The sequence below is a fragment of the Oryctolagus cuniculus genome, chromosome 13, assembly GCF_964237555.1.
Source record: "Oryctolagus cuniculus chromosome 13, mOryCun1.1, whole genome shotgun sequence".
NCBI classification, from domain to species: Eukaryota; Metazoa; Chordata; class Mammalia; order Lagomorpha; family Leporidae; genus Oryctolagus; species Oryctolagus cuniculus.
Window position 1 is genome coordinate 4,618,434 of NC_091444.1, and position 24,198 is coordinate 4,642,631.

The 24,198-nt window shown below is 41.7% G+C and overlaps 1 pseudogene; it reads left to right on the forward strand.

The window, feature by feature from the left end:
• The first annotated feature begins 376 nt into the window (after positions 1-376).
• LOC138845087 (zinc finger HIT domain-containing protein 3 pseudogene) overlaps positions 377-24,198 on the forward strand; it is a 93,147-nt pseudogene continuing 69,325 nt past the window's right edge.

Consider the following 24,198-nt stretch of genomic DNA (forward strand, 5'->3'; position numbering starts at 1 on the left):
GAATTTCAACGTATAATGAAGTGAGGGTTAAGTATAAGGCACAGGAGAATCCATAAAGCTGATGAAATAGAAGTGTTGAGAAAAGACACTTGGAAAATTAGGAATATTCTCAAAAAATACAGGGAGCAAGTGACTTACAGAATATTCTAGTAATGTGGTGGGAATAAGAGAGAAAACTTCAATTCCTTTGCTTTGGAGAGTGAATTGGACAGAGCAGTTTCATAGAAGAATGTTGTGGGTAGAACATGGGTTTGAGCAGGGAGAGTAGTTGTGGAGTAGGGAGTTAGTGACTTGCAGGTAGTATATTGAAGGTTGTGTCTCTGAAAGCATATATCCTGGGGAAAAACTGTCTTGGACTGTCAACTTGTTCTTGACCATGGCAGATATTAAAATGGAATATACAAAGAAAATTGCATTAAAAGGTAAGTTTATTTTGGTACAAAGTATTTTGAAGCACACATAGTTTTTTTTTTTTTTTGTAGTATATACTTTCTTTGAATATTTTTGAAGAATTCTCATGCATAGAAAAGATAAAGAATAATCAAAAGGTTACTCAATAATATTGGCTAAAAGTTTTACCTCAATTTCCAGTGTATGCTTCTACTGAAGCACGCTGAGTTAATGATGGAAATTCTTCAAATGAAGATCTGCCAGTAAATGGTGCTGGGGAGGGGAGTTCATGGGTTGTACAAGTGAAGAAAGAATAAAAGTGGACAGAAGAGGTCCACACAGGTGGACTGTCTATTTGGTGTTAGAGCATAGATTAGGGAAGACATATATAGTAAGTGTAATGCTTACTGAACTCTTAACAACTGTTAACATCTAAATGCTTTTAAATTCTGAGATATACATTGTTATAAATAATTAAATAAAAATCCAGAAAATGTAGTAAATTGTCCAGAGTCACATTTTTTTAAGTGAAAGGGTTTATTGGGGGAAACCCGACAGTCCACAGGGAAGGAGCGAAGAAGGAAAGAGGGAGAAGGAGAGCTTAAGAGACAGATCGAGAGAGAGTGAGGGAGAGGTAAGGAGACACACACAGAGAGAGAGAGAGAGAGAGAGAGAGAGAGCACACCTCATGTTCAGGAACAGGTCCTCTTAAAACTTTGCTGGGTGGGGGGCCAAAGGAAGTAGAAGCAGAATCCCATTAGGATGGGGGTGGGGCTGACACCAATGGTTGGGCCATGTGGTCATCTGGCTTCCAGCAGTGGTGGTGGGGGCTAGAGCCTAGGATGGTGTCTGGGGTATAGATCATGCCATAGATAAGACTGCCAATTTTACTAGCATTCCCCCTTTTGTTTTTTTAAAGCAGGAGTTGTATGGGATTACATTAGCCTCAAAAGTGCAGAAGAGGTAGAGGGACAATGATCTGTCTTTAGAGCCACTTCCTGCTGACATGGGGCCAAGAGGTACTCTCTGCTGGTATGGGGCAATGTCAAGCCATTGTCTCCTGGGTGGGGAGCCCAGGATATCCCTGTAGCAGCATTTGGTTGACTGCCAGTCACATGGTTTTAAATAGAAGAGCCAGGATTGAACTCAGGCAGTGTGGCTTCAAATCCCTGCTCTCTCCAGCTCTAAATATCCTACATGATATAGTCTTTTGTGCTTACCAGTAAGGACGTAGGATAGTGAATTAAAGTTATCATTTAGTATCTCCTGGATCTAATCTTAATAATAAATGAAGAGGTGCTTTATTCATAATTTTAAAACATAACAACAGTTAATTATGAAAAATGAGACCTCATGTCACTGAGTTTTGATTTTCATCTATGCTAAAAGTAATACACAGATGCAGTCATACTAATATTTACTCATTGATATGCTTTGTCCTGAGTTTCTGAAATGAATCACCTTCAAGAATGAGAAATCTAGGACTAGAGAAGACAAACATTTTGGAATAAGTACTCAGAGAAATGAGAAATTTGGTGGGAATTCAACTAGAGATTAGAAAAGGCATGTTAATCAGCTGCAATGCCTGACTGAGTCAGAATGGCATATGCTGGCACTAGATCAACTGGCCTGGGTTTATGATTTGAGTTTCACTAGAAACAGTTAATAGAGCAAGAAGAGAGAGAGAGAGAGAGAGAGAGAGAGAGAGAGAGAGAGAGAGTATGTCAAGGGATGAGGCTGCTTAAGGGAAAGGTACTAAGACAGATGGATAAAGGAGCAATTGGAATTTTAGGAATATATATTTACGCAGTTTTGTACAGCTCAGTAATAATCCAGATAAATTGCCTGGACCAGATGGTTGGTTTATCCAGCCATGCTGTGTGCCTTTTTGTATGCAAATGAACTGTCTACATATCAAGAGAGCTTTGGGAAGAATCCAAAATGAAGCAGCCAATTTGACCTAAAAGCTGATAAATTTAAGAAACAGAGGAAATATTGGAGGTTGACAATATTGTTTCCTAATATCCTAGTGATTTAATTTTAATGGATGAATGTGAACTCCCTGGCCACCTAATTGTTCTCTAACGCATTAATTGTGGGACAGTCTTTTACATAAATAGGATACAGAGGAGTCCAATAAGACTACATGTTTCTTCAATTTTTGTTTTGTTTAAACCATTTACATTTAAATTTCCAAAAATTCATCATTTGGAGGAAATTAAGGAAGTCCTACGCAATTAAGAAGTTGAACAGTCTGACAGTAGCTTCAAGGAAATGCCTGTATGATTCAGCTGACCAGGGTGGGGATGAAGTCTGCAGGTCAGGATTAAGCTAATGCCTACCTCCAAAGTACAGCTGGCTTTTAATACTCCTGAAAATTTAGGTCTGGAAAGTATATTTGAATCTTCTAGGATTAGGAGCAAAAGCACATCTTGAAAGAGAAATTACGGGCCGGCGCCGTGGCTCACTCGCTAATCCTCTGCCTGCAGCGCTGGAATCCCATATGGGCACTGGGTTCTGGTCCCAGTTACCCCTCTTCTAGTCCAGCTCTTTGCTGTGGCCTGGGAAGGCAGTGGAGAATGGCCCAAGTGCTTGGGCGCCTGCACCTGCGTAGGAGACCAGGAAGAGGCACCTTACTCCTGGCTCCTGGTTCAGATCAGCGTAGCTCCAGCTGTAGTGGCCATTTTGGGGGTGAACCAACGGAAGGAAGACCTTTCTCTCTGTCTCTCCCTCTCACTGTCTGTAACTCTACCTGTCAAATAAATAAATTAAATATCTTAAAAAAAGAAAGAGAAACTATAAAGTATCATAAATTATGGGTAAGGAATGATTAGTTCCAGAAGTGGGAGGAGGCTGGAGCAAATAATCCCACAAGTGAGAAATTAACAAATCCTAGAGATTTGAGAGAAGTTAGTGATATTGGTAATGTTGGTTGATTGTCCAATTATTTTAACACACTCTGCTATTTTCTCCTCTTTCTAATAAACTCTGGACACTGGCTATTAAGGTAACCACATGTCAATTTATATTGTTCTCTCTGTCTGACAATGAATGATTGGCTAAAGGCGTAGGCGTAGGCATGCAATTCAGAAAGGACCAATCTGCTTTTCTCTGGATAGAAAGAAGTCCTTTTTATACCTGGAGGTTGCTAAATAAGATGCTGGTAGGGCCGGTGTGGTGGCTCACTAGGCTAATCCTCCGCCTGCGGCGCCAGTACCCCGGGGTTCTAGTCCTGGTCGGGGCGCCAGATTCTGTCCCGGTTGCCCCCTTCCAGTCCAGCTCTCTGCTGTGGCCCGGGAGTGCAGTGGAGGATGATGGCCCAAGTGCTTGGGCCCTACACCCTCATGGGAAACCAGGAGAAGCACCTGGCTCCTGCCATTGGATCCGCAGCAGCCATTGGAGGGTGAACCAACGGCAAAGGAAGACCTTTCTCTCTGTCTCTCTCTCTCACTGTACACTCTGCCTGTCAAAAATAAAAAATAAAAAAATAAAAAAAATTTAGTCCGGCAAGATGGCGGAATAGGAAGGGAGCACACTGATAGTCTGGGGAGAGATAGTTTAATAAAAGTGGAGATACTGCAGGTTCAAGGAAGAGTAGGGGAGGAAACAGCACAAGAAACTCTTCCGGAACGCGTGACTCACAGCGGACCTGCGTGGAGAGCGTGGGAGCCCACAGTTCGGGACATCAGCGGCAGACTCAACACACCAGCGCTGGAACGCGAGGTGAGCCGAACCTCAATAGCCCGAGACACCGGCAGGCAAGCGGAGAGAGGAGACTAGAGGGAACGACCCCCGGGGGGGGGGGGGGAAGTTCACAAGGCTAACTGGAAGAGAGAGAGAGAGAGAAAAAAGGGTGACTAGTACGGACACGGGTTTCTCTCTCTCCGCTCACCTCTCAAGGGCGAGCAAGACAAAGAGCAGGCGCCATCTTGGACATACGTCATAAGCAGAGCGACCTCAGGTCTGCACCGGCCCTGAGCCTAGCAGAAAAACCTGACTCTGGGCGGGGCGAATTAACAGGAGATTAGGAGCTAGTAAATTTGTGGTGCTACTGAACTGAGACTGTGAAAAAAGAGACGGTGGGGGAGAGAACTCACGGAATTCATGTGAGCACTCTCCAGAGACGCTACAATTCCGTAACTTTGGCAACCCAGTGGGAGGCTGAAGGAGAATTTGAGCCCACTCTGAGGGCCGAACAGATTCCCTGTGGGGATCTTGGGAAAGAGCTTCCGATCTCTGGCTCCTGTGGGTATATCATTTGCCTGCTAACTACCTCCAACTTCGTTCAGCTGTGCGGAATTACTTCCCTTTTGAATCAAAAAAAAAAAAAAAAAAAAAAAAGAGAGAGAGAGAGAGAGATTTACCACGCCTAACCTGGGAGTGTCACCCTTGGCACACCAAACAGAGCTCTCAGGCCACACCCATCTCAAGCCCTAAGGCTCCATCAAAAACAGATAGTCCACTTAATCTAGAGTCATAGTATAACAAGAAAAAGCACCACAGTGAAGAAACCAAATATCTCCAATATGCCAAATAACAAACGCAAAAACCGAGGTAATAAAAACAAGGAAGTCACCATGACGCCCTCAAATGAAAAAGACACCCCAATTCAAGATTATGAAGATGATGACATAGAAGAAATGCAAGAAGCAGATCTCAAAAAATTGATAAGAACATTAAGAAGTTCTCAAAAACAAATTCTGGAACTACACAAATCCTTAATGGACAAGATAGAAAATCTCTCTCGTGAAAATGAAATATTAAGGAGGAATCAAAATGAAACGAAACAACTAGTACAACAGGAAACTGTGATAGTGACTGAAGTGAAGAATTCAATAGATCAAATGAAAAACACAATAGAGAGCCTTACAAACAGAATGGGTGAAGCAGAAGAGAGAATATCGGACTTAGAAGACAGAGAACAGGAAAGGATACAGTCAGACCAAAGAAAAGAAGAGGAAATTAGAAATCTGAAACATATTGTCGGGAATCTTCAGGATACTATTAAAAAACCCAACATTCGGGTTCTAGGAGTTCCTGAAGGCATGGAGAGGGAAAAAGGATTAGAAGGCCTTTTTAGTGAGATATTAGCAGAAAATTTCCCAGGTTTGGAGAAGGACAGAGAAATCCTAGTACAGGAAGCCCACAGAACCCCTAATAAACACGACCAAAAGAGATCCTCACCACGACACGTTGTAATTAAACTCTCCACAGTGAAACATAAAGAAAAGATCCTAAAATGTGCAAGAGAGAAACGTCAGATTACTCTCAGAGGATCTCCAATCAGACTCACAGCTGACTTCTCATCAGAAACTCTAAAAGCTAGGAGGGAATGGCGAGATATAGCCCAGGTACTAAGAGAGAACAACTGCCAGCCCAGAATATTATATCCTGCAAAGCTATCATTTGTGAATGAAGGTGAAATAAAGACTTTTCATTGCAAACAGAAATTGAAAGAATTTGTTGCCACTCGTCCAGCCCTGCAAAAGATGCTTAAAGATGTGTTACACACAGAAACACAGAAACACGGTCATCAATATGAAAGAAGGTAAAGGAAGGAAACCAAGGAAGGAAACCTCACAGCAAAAGATCACAGGGAATTCAAAGCATATATTAGAACTTATCTTTGGCAAATGGCAGGGCAAAGTTACCACTTATCATTAGTCACTTTGAACGTGAATGGCCTGAACTGTCCAGTTAAAAGACACCGATTGGCTGATTGGGTTAAGGAACAAAACCCATCTATTTGCTGCTTACAAGAAACACATCTTTCCAACAAAGATCCATACAGACTGAAAGTGAAAGGCTGGAAAAAGATATACCATGCCAACAGAAATGAAAAAAGAGCGGGCGTAGCCATCTTAATATCGGACAACATAAACTTTACCACAAAAACTGTTAAGAGAGACAAAGAGGGACACTATATCATGATTAAGGGATCAATTCAACAGGAAGATATAACAATTATCAATGTATATGCACCTAACTACAGGGCACCAGTTTATCTAAAAGATTTATTAACGGACTTAAAGGGAGACTTAGACCCCAATACAGTAGTACTGGGGGACTTCAATACTCCACTCTCAGAAATAGACAGATCATCCGGTCAGAAGATCAACAAGGATACAGTAGATTTAAACGACACTATAGCCCAAATGGATCTAACAGATATATACAGAACTCTCAATCCTACAGCTAAAGATTTTACATTCTTCTCAGCAGTACATGGAAGCTTCTCTAGGATTGACCACATACTAGGCCATAAAGCGAGTCTCAGCAAATTCAAAAGAATTAGAATCATACCATGCAGCTTCTCAGACCATAAAGGAATGAAGTTGGAAATTACCAACTCAGGAATCCCTAGAGCATACACAAACACATGGAGATTGAACAACATGCTCCTGAATCAACAATGGGTCATAGAAGAAATCAAAAGAGAAATCAAAAACTTTCTGGAAGTAAATGAGGATAACAGCACAACATACCAAAACTTATGGGACACAGCAAAAGCAGTGTTAAGAGGAAAGTTTATATCAATAGGTGCCTACATCAAGAAATTGGAAAGACACCAAATAGATGAGCTTTCCATTCACCTCAAGGATCTAGAAAACCTACAGCAAATCAGACCCAAATCTAGTAGGAGAAGAGAAATAATTAAAATCAGAGAAGAAATCAACAGGATTGAATCAAGAAAAACATTACAAAAAATCAGCCAAACGAAGAGCTGGTTTTTTGAAAAAATAAACAAAATTGACACCCCATTGGCCCAACTAACTAAAAAAAGAAGAGAAAAGACCCAAATCAATAAAATCAGAGATGAAAAAGGAAATGTAACAACAGACACCACAGAAATAAAAAGAATCATCAGAAATTACTACAAGGACTTGTATGCCAGCAAACAGGGAAACCTATCAGAAATGGATAGATTCCTGGACACATGCAACCTGCCTAAATTGAACCAGGAAGACATCGAAAACCTAAACAGACCCATAACTGAGACAGAAATTGAAACAGTAATAAGGGCCCTCCCAACAAAGAAAAGCCCAGGACCAGATGGATTCACTGCTGAATTCTACCAGACGTTTAAAGAAGAACTAACTCCAATTCTTCTCAAACTATTCAGAACAATCGAAGAAGAGGGAGTCCTCCCAAATTCTTTCTATGAAGCCAGCATCACCTTAATTCCTAAGCCGGAAAAAGATGCAGCACTGAAAGAGAATTACAGACCAATATCCCTGATGAACATAGATGCAAAAATCCTCAATAAAATTCTCGCCAATAGAATGCAACAACACATCAGAAAGATCATCCACCCAGACCAAGTGGGATTCATCCCTGGTATGCAGGGATGGTTTAATGTGCGCAAGACAATCAATGTGATACACCACATTAACAGACTGCAGAAGAAAAACCATATGATTATCTCAATAGATGCCGAGAAAGCATTTGATAAAATACAACACCCGTTCATGATGAAAACTCTAAGCAAACTGGGTTTGGAAGGAACATTCCTCAATACAATCAAAGCAATCTATGAAAAACCCACAGCCAACATCCTATTGAATGGGGAAAAGTTGGAAGCATTTCCACTGAGATCTGGAACCAGACAGGGATGCCCACTCTCACCACTGCTATTCAATATAGTTCTGGAGGTTCTAGCCAGAGCTATTAGGCAAGAAAAAGAAATTAAAGGGATACAAATTGGGAAGGAAGAACCCAAACTATCCCTCTTTGCAGATGACATGATTCTGTATTTAGGGGACCCAAAGAACTCTACTAAGCGACTATTGGAACTCATAGAAGAGTTTGGCAAAGTAGCAGGGTATAAAATCAATGCACAAAAATCAACAGCCTTTGTATACACAGACAATGCCATGGCTGAGGAAGAACTTCTAAGATCAATCCCATTCACAATAGCTACAAAAACAATCAAATACCTTGGAATAAACTTAACCAAAGACGTTAAAGATCTCTACGATGAAAATTACAAAACCTTAAAGAAAGAAATAGAAGAGGATACCAAGAAATGGAAAAATCTTCCATGCTCATGGATTGGAAGAATCAACATCATCAAAATGTCCATTCTCCCAAAAGCAATTTACAGATTCAATGCAATACCAATCAAGATACCGAAGACCTTCTTCTCAGATCTGGAAAAAATGGTGCTGAAATTTATATGGAGGCACAAGAGACCTCGAATAGCTAAAGCAATCTTGTACAACAAAAACAAAGCCGGAGGCATCACAATACCAGATTTCAGGACATACTACAGGGCAGTTGTAATTAAAACAGCATGGTACTGGTACAGAAACAGATGGATAGACCAATGGAACAGAATTGAAACACCAGAAATCAACCCAAACATCTACAGCCAACTTATATTTGATCAAGGATCTAAAACTAATTCCTGGAGCAAGGACAGTCTATTCAATAAATGGTGCTGGGAAAATTGGATTTCCACATGCAGAATCATGAAGCAAGACCCCTACCTTACACCTTACACAAAAATCCACTCCACATGGATTAAAGACCTAAATCTACGACCTGACACCATCAAGTTACTAGAGAACATTGGAGAAACCCTTCAAGATATTGGCACAGGCAAAGAATTTCTGGAAAAGACCCGGGAGGCACAGGCAGTCAAAGCCAAAATCAACTATTGGGATTGCATCAAATTGAGAAGTTTCTGTACTGCAAAAGAAACAGTGAGGAGAGTGAAAAGACAACCGACAGAATGGGAAAAAATATTTGCAAACTATGCAACAGACAAAGGGTTAATAACCAGAATCTACAAAGAGATCAAGAAACTCCACAAAAACAAAACCAACAACCCACTTAAGAGATGGGCCAAGGACCTCAATAGACATTTTTCAAAAGAGGAAATCCAAATGGCCAACAGGCACATGAAAAAATGTTCAAGGTCATTAGCAATCAGGGAAATGCAAATCAAAACCACAATGAGGTTTCACCTCACCCCGGTTAGAATGGCTCACATGCAGAAATCTACCAACAACAGATGCTGGCGAGGATGTGGGGAAAAAGGGACACTAACCCACTGTTGGTGGGAATGCAAACTGGTCAAGCCACTATGGAAGTCAGTCTGGAGATTCCTCAGAAACCTGAAGATAACCCTACCGTTCGACCCAGCTATCCCACTCCTTGGAATTTACCCAAAGGAATTTAAATTGGCAAACAAAAAAGAGGTCTGCACCCTAATGTTTATTGCAGCTCAATTCACAATAGCTAAGACCTGGAACCAACCTAAATGCCCATCAACGATAGACTGGATAAAGAAATTATGGGATATGTACTCTTTAGAATACTATACCGCAGTAAGAAACAACGAAATCCAGTCATTTGCAACAAAATGGAGGAATCTGGAACACATCATGCTGAGTGAAATAAGCCAGTCCCAAAGGGACAAATACCATATGTTCTCCCTGATCGGTGACGACTGACTGAACACCAAGAGGGAAACCTGTTGGAGTGAGGTGGACACTATGGGAAATGGTGGCTTGATCAACATAGCCCTGACTGTTAATGAACAACTAAATACATTATCCCTCTTAGTAGTTTTTTTTGTCTGTTCTACTTAATATGACTGGTTTAGATCTGTAATTGATGCACAGTTATTCTTAAGTGTTGAAAATTAACTGAAATGTGATCCCTGTTGAACATGGTGGTGGGAATGGGAGAGGGAAGAGATGTATAATTTGGGACATGCTCAGGCTGACTTGCCCCAAGTGGTGGAGTTGGAAGCATACCAGGGGATTCCAATTCAATCCCATCGAGGTGGCATGTACCAATGCCATCTCACTGTTCCAGGTGATCAGTTTCAGTTCACAGTTGGTCATGGTGAAGGGACTGGGAGTCAAAGGGAGCACATAGACAAGTCTAGTACCTGCTAACGCTAACTGATGGAGTAAATAAAGGGGAGAGTGATCCAACATGGGAAGTGAGATACTCAGCAGACTCATAGAATGGCAGATGTCCTAAATAGCACTCTGGCCTCAGAATCAGCCCTAAAGGCATTCGGAGCTGGCTGAAAAGCTCATGAGAGTATTTCAGGCATGGAAAGCCAAGACACTCTGGCAAAAGATCTCTGCGAGTGAGATCCCAGTGGAAAGAACAGGCCATCAAAGAAGGAGGTACCTTTCTCTGAAGGGAGGAGAGAACCTCCACTTTGACTATGAGCTTGTCTAAACAAGATAAGAATCGGAGAACTCAGAGGGCTTCCATAGCCTTGGAAACTCATGACTGGAGCATAGGGAGATTACTGATGCCATAGACAGGAGTGTCAATTGGTAAAGTCAATAACAGGAGTCACTGTGCACTTACTCCTCATGTAGGATCTCTATCCTTAATGTGCTGTACATTGAGATTTAATGCTATAACGAGTACTCAAACAATATATTTCACTTTGTGTTTCTATGGGGGTGCAAACTGTTGAAATCCTTACTTAATGCATACTAAACTGATCCTCTGTAAAAAAAAAAAAAAAAAAAAAAAAAAAAAAAAAAAAAAAGAAATTATCAATTCCCAACTTGACTCTCACTGGGATTAAACATGACAATAGGTCTGCTCTGATTTCATCATCATTTTTAAAAATCATCTATTATTTTTCACTTTATGTTTCTGTGTGGGAGCAAACTGTTGAAATCCATACTTAATGTATACTAAGCTGATCTTCTGTATATTAAGATAATCGAAAATGAATCTTGATGTGAATGGAAGGGGAGGGGGAGTGGGAAAGGGGAGGGTTGTGGGTGGGAGGGACAGTATGGGGGGAAAGCCATTGTAATCCATAAGTCGTACTTTGGAAATTTATATTCATTAAATAAAAGTTTAAAAAAAAAAATAAAAAAAAATAAATAAAAAAAAATAAAAAAAATTTAAAAAGACGATGCTGGTAGGAATCTTCCCTGCCTACCTGGAGGTGGCCTATTTGCAGTAGAAGAAAAAGATCTGCCTTTCAAAGAAGAACAAAAGGAGGCTGAAAGGAAGAACACCTGGATAATTTTTATTTCCATCTATGCGACTCTGCGTAGCCTCGATTCTGTAGACTGCTTGTGAAATTGTGCTGACTTGGTTACTGACATCTTTTAGGTGCCAATTTTAAGTCTTATACTGTCTAAACAAAATTAATCACCTAAAAATAACCACACAATTTGCTTACTCTATCTCTTTCCCTCTGTTATCCAAAAGTTAGTTTTTTTTATTTGTTTGTTTTGGTAAAAGAACGGTACTAAGTAAAACAGTGGTTTGAGATATAAATAATAGAAGGGGGTGGTCACTAAGAGGAATTTCAGATTTCAAGAATTTGAAAATGCAGCAGTTCTGAGAGATGATGCAATCTAATAGAAGCAATGACTGGTGAAATTTTAAGTGGGATCTGTCAAAGCCTACATCTTAGTGGTGTTGAGAAGGATGTGCTGGAGACCCTAATGGGACTCTTTATTGTTTCACTTAGGAAACCATCCAGAGGGAAAGGAGCTTGGGAGTGGATAGGTCTAGTGGTGAGTGTTTGGAGATAATGATGCCTGTAGAGAGTGGAGTCAGAATGGGGAGCCGTTCTCCATATAAGAAGAGGAAAAATACTCAAGGAAGCAATGATGCTATAACAAAGCCCACTGAACACATTGGGAGTCAGGAGTGGGCAGAATACTAGGTTATGGCCATTTTAGACTTCATGTGGAAAGCTGTGTTTTGCTATTTTGGGTAACAATCAGAACATTTGTGAAGGTCACAAGATTCTATTGGGAATACAATCTGCACAAATCACATAATTTGTGTCCAGAGAGAACTTTACTGTGAAGACTGGTGGCTTAACTAGAGTGTTGTTTGTTGATTATCACGGGGAACACCTGGGCATTTCAAGCCAAGGTTATGGGTTTGTAAAAAATACAAAATGGGTTTTCCAAATTAATCTCAGGAAGGTGACAGCTTATTATGGTATATATGAATAAACTAGTCTTTAAATATATTTGTAGTATATTTAATTCTCAACATTAAGGCTTGTAATGAAAATTCATATTTTTTGCATGTTGGTATTGTAAATAATCTTGTTCTACACTTTTCTTCTTTTATAGATGGGTTTTGTCCAGAACCACCAGCGAGTCTTGTACCAATCAATTTTGGGCCCTGGCTTGGGACTACCCAGAAAAGGCACATTTTCCAAGCTGATCTTTCAAAAGTGAATGTGATGATGATGTTTGTTACCTTCCATGTGTGGGCTAGCTGTTGACCAACATCTCCTACACTGTTGGCTTAGGCAGAATGAAAGTGCTAGACAGTGACCGCCCACTCCCCTGGGCTTACTCAGGTCTGTCACTGGTGCACTTTTGGCATAGAGTAACCTGGTATTGGGCTAATTAATTGCTATCTTCCATGTAAATGGAATGCCACATGATGCCAGGGACCATATATTTCACTCCAATTGCATAAATCACATATTATGATGTTCCCTGGAAAGCAGTAGGTGCTATCTGGGTATTTTTGAGTAGATGTATGGGCCCAAAATATTTTAGGTGGGTACATATTTAGTTATCACCTATACAAAGCCACCATGTTCTCTATCACTGGGCTTACAGAAAACTTCAGTGAATATTTTTCAGAAGGAAGAAACCAGGGAAACAATGAAGTCACTAAGTTAAAATCTTAGCCACACATAAAAAATGAATGAGCCAGAGAATTTAGGTCAGAGTTGTGCTAACTGGTTTCCAAACAAGGCAAAGAACACTGTGCTAGGAACACATTGTATCTCAAAGGATGGTACAATAACAGCAAACCTCTCTCCTCTGCTTTGCCAATGCTTTCTGCATTGCAATGACACTATACTGTCAAGAATATGTTCTCCTAAGTTCTTAGATAAGCCATGTGTGCTCTGCTTCAAATCACATAGTAATAAAAGTGATTCAGTTCCTCGATAGATTTGCATAATTCCCTAACAGGTCTGCCATTGATTCCCTGTAAGAAATGTATGTAGACTCTCTATGAGAAATAGAGTTTCTTAAATCCAACTTCCTGTGTGGATTGTGTTATTACTTTATAGGAAAATAATTTCTAGCTGCTTTCTCGTTGTTCCCAGAAGTCTTTCCAATTCCTTTCTATATCTATCCTACAATGTTCAATTTTCTCAAACCCCTTAAAAGTCAGTCATGCTTTTCTGCTCATTTTGACTTGTTAGTCTTGACCCAGTTTTAGTTTTCTCCTGGTCTCATATTCTAGCATCCTACTTCCATTTTCTCTCTCCATCCTCTCCAGCTCCTACACAAATTATATTTGCAGGTCACCATACCTTTCTTTGTTGTACCCACCAAGCAGCTTTCCAGGAGGCTCAGTTGGAATATTGTCAAATAGTAGAGGATGCTATTTTTCCTTAGGACACAAAATTTCTAATTATGATTAATTCTTAGCATATGAAATAACTGATTCATTATGCTGTCAGTGACATTTTAAATTGTGGCACTGGGTCCTTTTGCACTCTCTGAAATGTACCACTTCTTAGTTTGATCAATTAATTTCTCACTCACTTTCTCAGTGCATCAAAGAAGTCCTGTGTTTCTTTTACTTTAGGTTGGCTCTGATTCCAACCTCATGAGCCTGAGGCACCTACCTTTCCAGGCGTGTTGTCAGATTCAGACTGTTAAGAACTAAGTGTAAAGAGAAACAATTACTCTTCTAAGTTGAATTTTACAAAGAGTTGAACTTTAAGAGTTTCCCAAGAAGTAGCAACAGTCAAACCTAGACATCTCAGACAGAAATCTCAGAATGTGTAGGTTTTACACCTCCTATCAATGCAGGCAAGGCCTTGAGGTAGTTTTTCCTTTGTAGGATTTTGGAGGACAGGGTAAAGGAAGAACAAGTCTGACCGTGTAGGGAGTTGTGGAGCTGGGAGCTTCTGAGAAATGTGAGGAAGAAGTTTAAGGGAGGAGGCTCAGACTCATGGGTCCCTGTGTCCTCCTCCTAGTCCAAATGCATCAGACCCGTGAACTGGAAATGCCCAGTACAGGGCTGTTAGACTAGCAGGTGGGGGTTGCCTCAGCAGATTGCCCTGTGACAGCTTCAGAGTGTCCACACTGGGGGAAGCTTGAGGCACAGTTGGCTCCAGAAGGGGCTAATGTGTAGCAGCTTGGAGCCCTGCTTTCCTCTGTGTGACCCTGGTTCTGAGAAGGAATGAGAAGGAGGTTGACTGAAAAGGTCGCCAGTTGGCCCTATCTGCAGGTAGATGGCCTTGGCCGGGGGCTCTGTGCAGGAAGCCCAAAGGTCTCCAAATAAAAGCAGCAGAGGAAATGTGCCACCTCAGGCCTTGATCACTTCTAGAGCCTGACCCAGTGAGGGGAGACCAGGCAGTGAATGAAACCCTTCTCAAAACTAAGCCGTTGCTAACAGGTTAGCCTTGATCAGGAGGACGAAGAAGGCCAAAGCTGTGATGGCACTGCGTGGGTCCCAGAAGCTGTCCACAGCACAGAGGACTTGCTACTGCATGTGGGAGGAGGAAGAGCACAGAAATCTGAAAATCTGAGCAACATTTTTAAAGACACTCTGAAGGACCTAAATGTTCAAACTATTTTAAACCAAATAAGTTGGTCAATCTTTTCTTATGCAGATAGAGCAAATCTAACTTCTTTAAAGGGGAGAGGTGGGAAGGTGGAAGAATCTCAAACATTGGATTAGTCATACACAAGGAACAAACTGATTGACTGATTTGTTTGTGCAGTTAAGTTTGTGTGTGAGTAAATTTGCAACTTGGCTATAAACATTGAGCCACAGTAGACAAATTATACAAATGCTGTGGCCCTAATTCATGTTGCCATTTGGAAAAACAAAGGAGTTATTTTATTTAACTTGATTTATTGTATTTAACTTTACGAAAGAAGGCAACACAAATAATTCTTAAAGTCCTTTCAAGCTTGAGAGTCTCTATCTGTATGTATTGTGTCCTTTTCCTATGGAGGACACTAACATTCATTTCTTTAATTTATTTTTATGATAGAATTAAACTGATGTATCGAGCTGGTCTCTTTCAGCTACGCTTTTGAACAGAGTCATCAATTTTGAAGACAGCAACCAAATCAAGGAATGGCGAAGTCACAGCTATGAAACAGGATGTGGAAATCCGGGCCATCGTGCCTGAGCCTGCCACTCTGCGTGCCCAGCAGAGTGTTCCAGCCAGCTGCGGGCACACATTCCTGCTCGCCTGCATCCCTCCTGCTCACTGTGCCCACACAGCTCCCGCTGGGCCTCAGAGACCCTGGAATACTACTCTTTCCATTATCCCAAATACTGATCTTTCCATTAAAGAATTCTTTTTTTGTTAACTTCCTGATCACTCTTTACTCTTACCTAGCACTTGACAAATTTAACAAATATTTCTTCAGGGCTTACCTGAAAAGATGCATTATATGCAACTGCTCTTGGCTTTCTGGGACTAGTTATCCCCAGCTAAGTCTTCTTCACCTGCTCCCCAATGACCCCTGGGGTCTGTCTCTGTGGCAGCAAGTGTGCTCTCCATTTGTACGAATGCATCCATTCACTCGGCCTAAGTCTAGGGAAGTCAGATTAAATTGTGATCTAATGCGCTGTGACCAGAGTCAGTTATGTCCTAATTCTGACGGCAGACACAGGCACTGCTCCATCTGGTCCTTTAGGTCAAAAATGCCCCTTGGCCAAATTTGTACCTGGGATAGTCTCTGACGGTGCAGCATGGATATTTCACAAAACAGGTAACTCTCACTCAACACCCAGATCTCCTGTCCTTGTCCCTTTTTCTACTGGATAATCTTCTTTTGTGATTGTATTTTCTTCAATTCACCATCTCTCTCTCAAATTCTTCCTTCTCTCTTTCAACCAATTCTTTCTATTGGTTATCAACTGCCTTTTTTGGACAGGTTGTAGATATGGTCAGTACTATGGGTCAACATTTTCTAATTAAAAGGTGATGCTAGAAAATCACATTTTAATTTACTTGGTGACCAAATTTTTCTTTCTGTTTTCTTTTTTTGCCCTGAGTTAGTTATCCAAAGATATATATTAATTTCTTTCTCAAAATAAAAGAAATATAATGATTTCATCATGTTCATAACTATGAAATGCAATAATTTTAAAATTTAGATAGGAAAAGCAGCAGGATGCACAAATCTTGAGTGTTCGGAACGTTCCTTTCATAGCTGAGCTAGGCATGGAACATAAGTCAGTTTTATTCCTCACTTGGGAAAGCTAATATCACATCCTTGGTATCCACTTTTGTGATATTCAGTAGAATAAATAATAAGAAAGTGACTCTATTTATAAAGGAGAATGGTCCAGAAAACCTTGAATAGAAATTTCAAATAACATGGTAGTTACAAGCTGAGTGAGTTATTTGTCATGGAATCAATAAAGCTATCTGTGAGAGGTGATGGCAGAAAACGAGACAAAAATTGTATAATTCTGCAATAGAAATACACCTGGAAATGCTAAGAAATGAATTTGAAACCCATTTCATTGCTTGAATGGAGTCTGTGTGCTGAATGATAAGAGGACCCATTGTGGATTTTCTATCTGAATGATCTGTGTAATTGAAGCCACAAGAACATCAGGTGCAACTGCCCAGTGCGGATTGTGCTGGGCTCTCTGTGTGTTCTGAAACAAGTCATGGGCTTGGAATTAGTGAAGTAATGGGCAAATGTAAGACTTCAGCATGATACACAATTTGATTTCAAATGCTGAACGCATTGGGGTGTGCAGCTGTGATGAATGGCCTTCCTTTTGGCACCACAGCAGAATTGCAGGTTGACAATTACTTTCTTTCAAATTAAGTAACTTCTTGATGCTGTTTTCTGACAAAGTCACTTTGTGAGTGGCCACTTGAGGAATGACCACTGTGGTGGTGTCCCATGTGCTGTGGGCAGTTGATTTCCTTTCCACGGTATCCACAGTACCAGTTTAGAATTCAATTCCTGTTGTAAAAATCTACATTCTTCTAAATCTGAAGAAGATGCAGGAAGTCGGTAATGAGTAAAGGCAGCTGAAGATTCTAACAAGCTGGAGGGGGACAAAGGCAGTTTCTTTACGTTGTAACTTTCCAAAGTAACTTCTTATTTTGACAAAAGCAAATAGGAAAACCCATCTCTGTATCCACCTACTTTTTTATGTTGTTGAAAGAATAAGGCATCCATTGCCTCTATACATCTCTGGTCCATTATGTCTGTTACACTTACAGCATTTTCTACTCTATCTTTTATACACACACACCATTTTTTTTTTTTTTTTGAGAGTTAGAAAACTACGGCCATCTGAAAAAATGTAAAGAGGAAAAAAATGAAAATATATCATCAAAAGACATTGTTGTATATCCCATTCCTTCTATAGTCCGTTAGGAATTAGTTGATTGGGCTGGCATATGGTGCAGCCAGTAAGCTGTTACCTGCCACGCTGGCATCCCATGTCAGAGTGTCTGTTCAAATCCCTGCTGCTCTGCTTCTAATCTAGCTGCCTGCTAATGCACCTGAGAAAGTAGTAGGAGATGGCCCAATTCGTGGGCACCTGTCATCTCTGTGGGAAACTTGGATTGAATTCCTGGGTCCTGCCTTTGACCTGGCCCAACCCTGGCCTTTAGGGCCATTTGAAGAGTAAATCAGTAGACGGAAGAGCTCTCTTTGACCACCCTCTTTCGGCTTGGCGGGGGCCCAAGAACTTGGGTTTCTTCCACTGCCTTCTCAGGCACACGAGCAGGAAGTCAGATTGGAAGTGGAGCAGGAGTGATTCCAACAGGCGCTGTGACTTGTCATGCCAGTGCGACTTACCAGGCTAAGCCACAGTGCCGGCCCCCATTTGTTTTTGTTTTTGTTTGTTTGTTTTGTTTTGTTTTGTTTTTGACAGGCAGAATTAGACAGTGAGAGAGAGACAGAGAGAAAGGTCTTACTTTTCTGTTGGTTCACCCCCCAAATGGCTGCCACTGCCAGTGCACTGCACCGATCTGAAGGCAGGAGCCAGGTGCTTCTCCTGGTCTCCCATGAGGGTGCAGGGCCCAAGCACTTGGGCCATCCTCCACTGCCCTCCTGGGCTACAGCAGAGAGCTGGCCTGGAAGAGGAACAACCGGGACAGAACTGGCACCCCAACCGGCACTAGAACCTGGGGTGCCAGTGCCGCAGGCAGAGGAGTAGCCAAGTGAGCCACGGCGCCGGCCTCGCCGGCTCCATTTGTTTCTTCCGTCAAACATGTTGGTTAGATAGAACTAGGAAGACATTTCTTCACCTGGGTGAGCCAGTGGTTAGCTGTGTTTTCCCAGCTCTCCTTCCTCTCTACCTTGCGTCCTGCGCAACATTCCCAAGCCCACCTCCCTTGCCCCACTGTGCTGCTTCCTCTGCCCTTTCATTGTCAGACTGTTCCAGTCACCTATGGATTCTTTTCTGCCGTTTTTCTTATCCCCTTCCACATTGCTGTCAGAATATTCTTTCTAAAAAGTAAATTTTATTTTATTTCTCTGTTTAAAAGTCCATACCTCAGAGGCACTAGAATAAACCCCATGTTAGACCTGCTGTGTGGGTGCCTGATCAACCACCCTGCTGTACCTCTTCCTCCTCCTGTTCATCATGAAAATGCCAGCTCTGCTCAACCCGTTTAGTTTCCTGAGTGTCAGCTTTCTCCAGGCCAGTGACACTCTGATGTGTTGTCACCATGGCCTGGAACTCACTCTTCCTGCATTATTCATCCTCAGAGAATCAATACTTAATACAAACATCAGCCCCTGGGAGATTTCGATTCACATCTTCAAAAGTTGGATCTTTTCCCTTGATGATTTCCTGACATCCTCTTTTGGTGAGAAATATCACAATTTCCATCAGATGACACACGGTGATTTACGTCAACTTGAGTCAGTGATGATATTTTTCTCAATTTTGTAGTCTCAGGACTACAACAGTTACTAGCTAAGCATGTATTGAAAGAATCAACAAATACTTTTGTTGCATCATACTTTTTGCAAGTCTCTGAAGATAAGAGTAGCAAGTAGGAGTAAAGTTTGTTGCTCAGAGTGTTGGTCTGCCCACGTGTCTTCTAGGGACCTACTGGCTACCTGGAATTTAGAATGCCTCCCTGATTTCTCTGAATCTGTACGAGGAAATTCTATGCTGCTGTTTTCATCTGGGTGCCATTTGTTTCAACTGGAATATTCCTTGAGAACGATCTGCAACCACACTCACTCAATTGAAAAGAGCATCTCCGTGTTGGGTGTCTGTTCCCTCCTCATCTTCCTTAACCTTTACACCTTATTCTACTTCAATTTCTTGCCTTTAACTTCTAGTACTCCTCTTTCTTAACTTCCGTATCACAGGACTCTGTCCTGTTCTGATTTCCCTGATGATTCCCACTCTGGATACTTCTCATTAGATCAAACTTCCATCGATACTCCCTTTTAAAAATTCTGGCCTAAGCCATCATTTTTCCCTAATAACTTCTAATCTCTACTTAATAGTTATCTTAACAATTGACAATTTGGCCGGCACCAGGTTCTAGTCCTGGTTGGGGTGCCGGATTCTGTCCCAGTTGCTCCTCTTCCAGTCCAACTCTCTGCTGAGGCCCGGGAAGGCAGTGGAGGATGGCCCAAGTGCTTGGGCTCTGCACCTGCATGGGAGACCAGGAGGAAGCACCTGGCTCCTGGCTCCTGGCATGCTGGCCATAGCGGCCATTTGGGGGGTAAACCAACAGAAGGAAGACCTTTCTCTCTGTCTCTCTCTCTCTCACTGTCTAACTCTGCCTGTCAAAAAAAAAATTTTTTTGACAATTTATCTTAACAATTTATTTTTACACTATTTTAGCCAAATATGTTTCTAGGTGTTGTATGTCAGATTTTCTAGAGCAATCTATTTAGTTTTCATTATTCCCAAAAGATGTCTTTGTAAAGAATTTATTTCTGTGAGTCTATGGCCATACCACCCTGAACATGCCTGATCTTCTCTGTTCCGGAAGCTAAGCAGGGTCGGGCCTGGTTAGTACTTGGATTGGAGAATTTATTTACGTGATAGAGATGGGGAGGGAAATACAGAAAGTGAGAGGGACAGAGATCTAGCCAGGAGATCCACCCACTGTTTCACTCCCCAAGGACTCCCTAAGGCTGAAACTGGGATGGGTCCAAAGCCAGGGGCTGGGAATGCACTCAGCACTCCCACATGGGTGTTAGGAACCCAACTATTTGAGCCATCACTGCTGTGTCCCAGGCTGTTCATTAGCAGGAAGCTGACGTCAGGAGCCAGAGTTGGGAATTAACCGAGACACTGCATTGTGAGATGGAGGTGTCTTCTCTGCTTTCCCAAATCCCTGCCCTTTAATCCACAGTTTTCAAGGATATGTTAAACATCCCCAACAGTAAACATGTAGAAAACATTTGTCTTCTTCACAAATATGTTCCTGTTTGTGCTTCCTGACACTTTTGTTGGAGCCATCTTTCCCAAATAACCTTAGACGAAAGTGTCAGTGGTGTTCATAACTTATTTCTCATCTTGTGGCCAACATACAATTGCTATACTGTAAACTGTGAGCTATCTGAGATTTTACTATACTTGCAAGCTAACATGTTGGCTGGCTACCGTTTCGTGGTTTCAGGCAGAAGACATAGAACTCTGGAGTCTGAGGAAAGGGACTTTGTTACCCTCGGCATAGCAGTCAGTACAAGCTTCATGTTCAGATAGGTTCCCTTTGTCTCCTTCGTCCCAGGGATGTGTTGCAGGGAAAACCCAGGTCGACGTTGTATGTTGTACACAAGGTGAACTTGTTTCATAGTCAAGGAGCCCTGAGCTTAGAAGACCTAAATCCTTTGGAAAATTGTTTTTATTAATATAAAGAGAACAGATTTCAATAATCATAGATACAATTCTAAGAGGATAACCATACCTCCCTCACTCCATACTTCTTCCCTCCCTCAGTCCCTCCTTCTTCCTCCCTTTAGTTTTTTTCCTTTACTTTCTGCAGTTCATTCTTTCAACTTACTTTATAATTACAGTGTTAATGCATCACCAGCCATAGTGTTCAACAAATAAAAAGTAGAAAGACCACTGTTCCACGGGTGTGTAGATAAAGGCTGTCAATAATAATCAAATCATAAGATGTCAGTTTCATTCTTATGGGTCATGCAAGCAAAACTATCAATTCTTTACCTTGAGAAGTAATACCACCTCAGTCATCCATGGACACAAAAGATACATTCTTGTTTAGTTAGAGATAAAGAGAGTTAGAGACAATATGAGCAAGTATATCAGTTTCTCTAAATTAGGAACATAGGAAACTCATAGAGACCTTAATCTCAATGCATATCATTTTTTTTTCTCCAAAGAAACCTCCTATTCAAGGAATATAAACTTAGTGCATTTTGTAAGTACAACTTAGGAATATAGTGATTCTTCTCACCATACCGCCCTCCCACTCGCACTCCTACCCTTCCTCCCACCCTTCTTCCTCCTCCCTCTCCCATTCCCAGACCCATTCTCTACTAAGATCCATTTTCAATTAACTTTATACACAGAAGATCAACTCTAAAAAGTAGAGTTCAAAAATTCGCATTAAAAAAAACCACCTATCCCTCAACATTTGAGACAAAGGCTGTTCAAAGTCATTGCATCTCCAAGTTTGTATCACTTTTAGATTTATTTTATTTACTTGAAAGGCAAAGTGACAGAGAAGGTGACACAAAGAGAAAGAGATTTTCCATCTGCTGGTTCACTCCCTAAATGGCTGAAGCCAGGAGCCTAGAACTCCATCCAGATCTCCTACATGGGTGCCAGGTGCCCAGACCCTTGGACCATCTTCCACCACTTTCTCAGGTGCATTATCAGGGAGTTGGATGGGAATCAGAGCAGCCAGGATTTGGTTCAGCTATCCATACAGGATGCTGTCACTGCACCACAAAGCTGCCACTCAATGTGTATTTTTCCTACTCTGTCTTCTGCCTCTGAAATATTATTAGCTGTGTGAATATGGACAAGTTCTTAACTTCTTTGTGCCATATTTTACTCATTCGTCAATCACAATAATAATATTACATAAAACAGAGTTGGTGAGAGGTTTCAATGAATTAATGAATCCAAAGTAGATCCTGGACGTTGTATGTGCTCCTTAAGCTTACTTTTTTTTTTTTTTTTAACATTTTAGGCTCTCACTTAGTGCGAAAGATGCGTAGGAGAGTGAGAGCTTTATCTTAGAGAGAGGGAGGTAAATCTGGGTTCATACCGAGTATCAGGAACCAGCCACGTGGAGGAGAATCTAGGCCTGAAGGCCACACACCCTGGAAGTGCAGGGCTACAGCCAGTACCCTCCTTGGCTAGAGGCCGGGGAAAAGAAGAGGGTGGACACACTGTGTCCCAGGCTTTTAACCCTCTTCCAAAGGGGATTGGTTAATTAGCCTGATTGGCCGGTGGGTGCTAAGGAGTGGCCAGGTAGGGGCATGAAGTCACACAGGGGCATGGCGAAGGCATGGTCTTCCAGCTCACAAACCTAATCGATTTTAACCTGTATGCCTGCCTACTTCATTCCCCGCTCAGAGACTCCATCCCTTAATCACAAGGGGAGTTGATGGACGTCGAATCATCTCTTCTCTAACTGCTTCTTGCTTATGAGGGGCGTAGTGCAGACCCTGCCTGTCCAGGGTCTGGAAGACTCTGCCTATCCTATCTAACAAATTCGTTTTGTGAGCTGGAGCAGTTCTGGTCATTGCCAACATCTGTGTCCCCTGCATGGTCCCAGTCGGGACGCTGGATTCTGTCCCGGTTGCCCCTCTTCCAGGCCAGCTCTCTGCTGTGGCCCGGGAGTGCAGTGGAGGATGGCCCAAGTGCTTGGGCCCTGCACCCCATGGGAGACCAGGAGAAGCACCTGGCTCCTGGCTTCAGATCAGCGCATTGCACCAGCCGCAGCGGCCATTGGAGGGTGAACCAATGGCAAAAGGAAGACCTTTCTCTCTCTCTCTCTCACTGTCCACTCTGCCTGTCAAAAAAAAAAAAAAAGAAAGAAATCACCTTGGTGCGAATTGAAAGTATCAAGAGGAGGTTTCTATGAGCATAAAGAAAAAAGGCATACCACCTTTGCAATCTAGCCTGTGTCAATTGAGACTATGTAGGAGAGGAATTATCACAATTAAATAATTTAAATTTTATGTATAATTTTAGCAAAACTATAGCAGAATTTAGAAGAAAAGAGCAAAGAAAAAAGTATAAAAAAGCTCCATATTGATATGAACTTATAAAATAAATTACAATTCTGGATTTCTTTAGCCTCATCTCAATTGTATATCTATTTATTGCTTACATAGCGTATGTTTTTATCTCAGAGTGCAGTATTTCTTGGAAATCTTAGGGTGTAAGTTTCTCTTTAAAACCAGACTCAAGGAAAGCCATGGAAGAAGGTCTCTGCCTCAGGAGAAGGAGCATGTCAGCTTAAGAGCCCAGTGTTTGCTAATGCACAGGCTGCACCAATGTGGACAATGGTGGAAGGTCTAGTGAAGGTAAAATGTGAATTACTCTCTGTGTTACAATGAAATCCAGACAAAAATTAATGTCAATCAACAGAATGAAAGCTCATAACAAATAAATTGCCGGGGCCGGCACTGTGGCGCAGGGGGTTAACGCCCTGGCCTGAAGTACTGGCATCCCATATGGGCACTGTTTCTAGTCCCAGCTGTTCCTCTTCTGATCCTCCAGCTCTCTGCTATGGCCTGGGAAAGCAGTAGGAGATGATCCAAGTGCTTGGGCTCCTGCACCCACGTGGGAGACCCGGAGGAAGCTCCTGGCTCCTGGCTTTGAATTGGCACAGCTTGGGCCATTGTGGCCAATTGGAGAGTG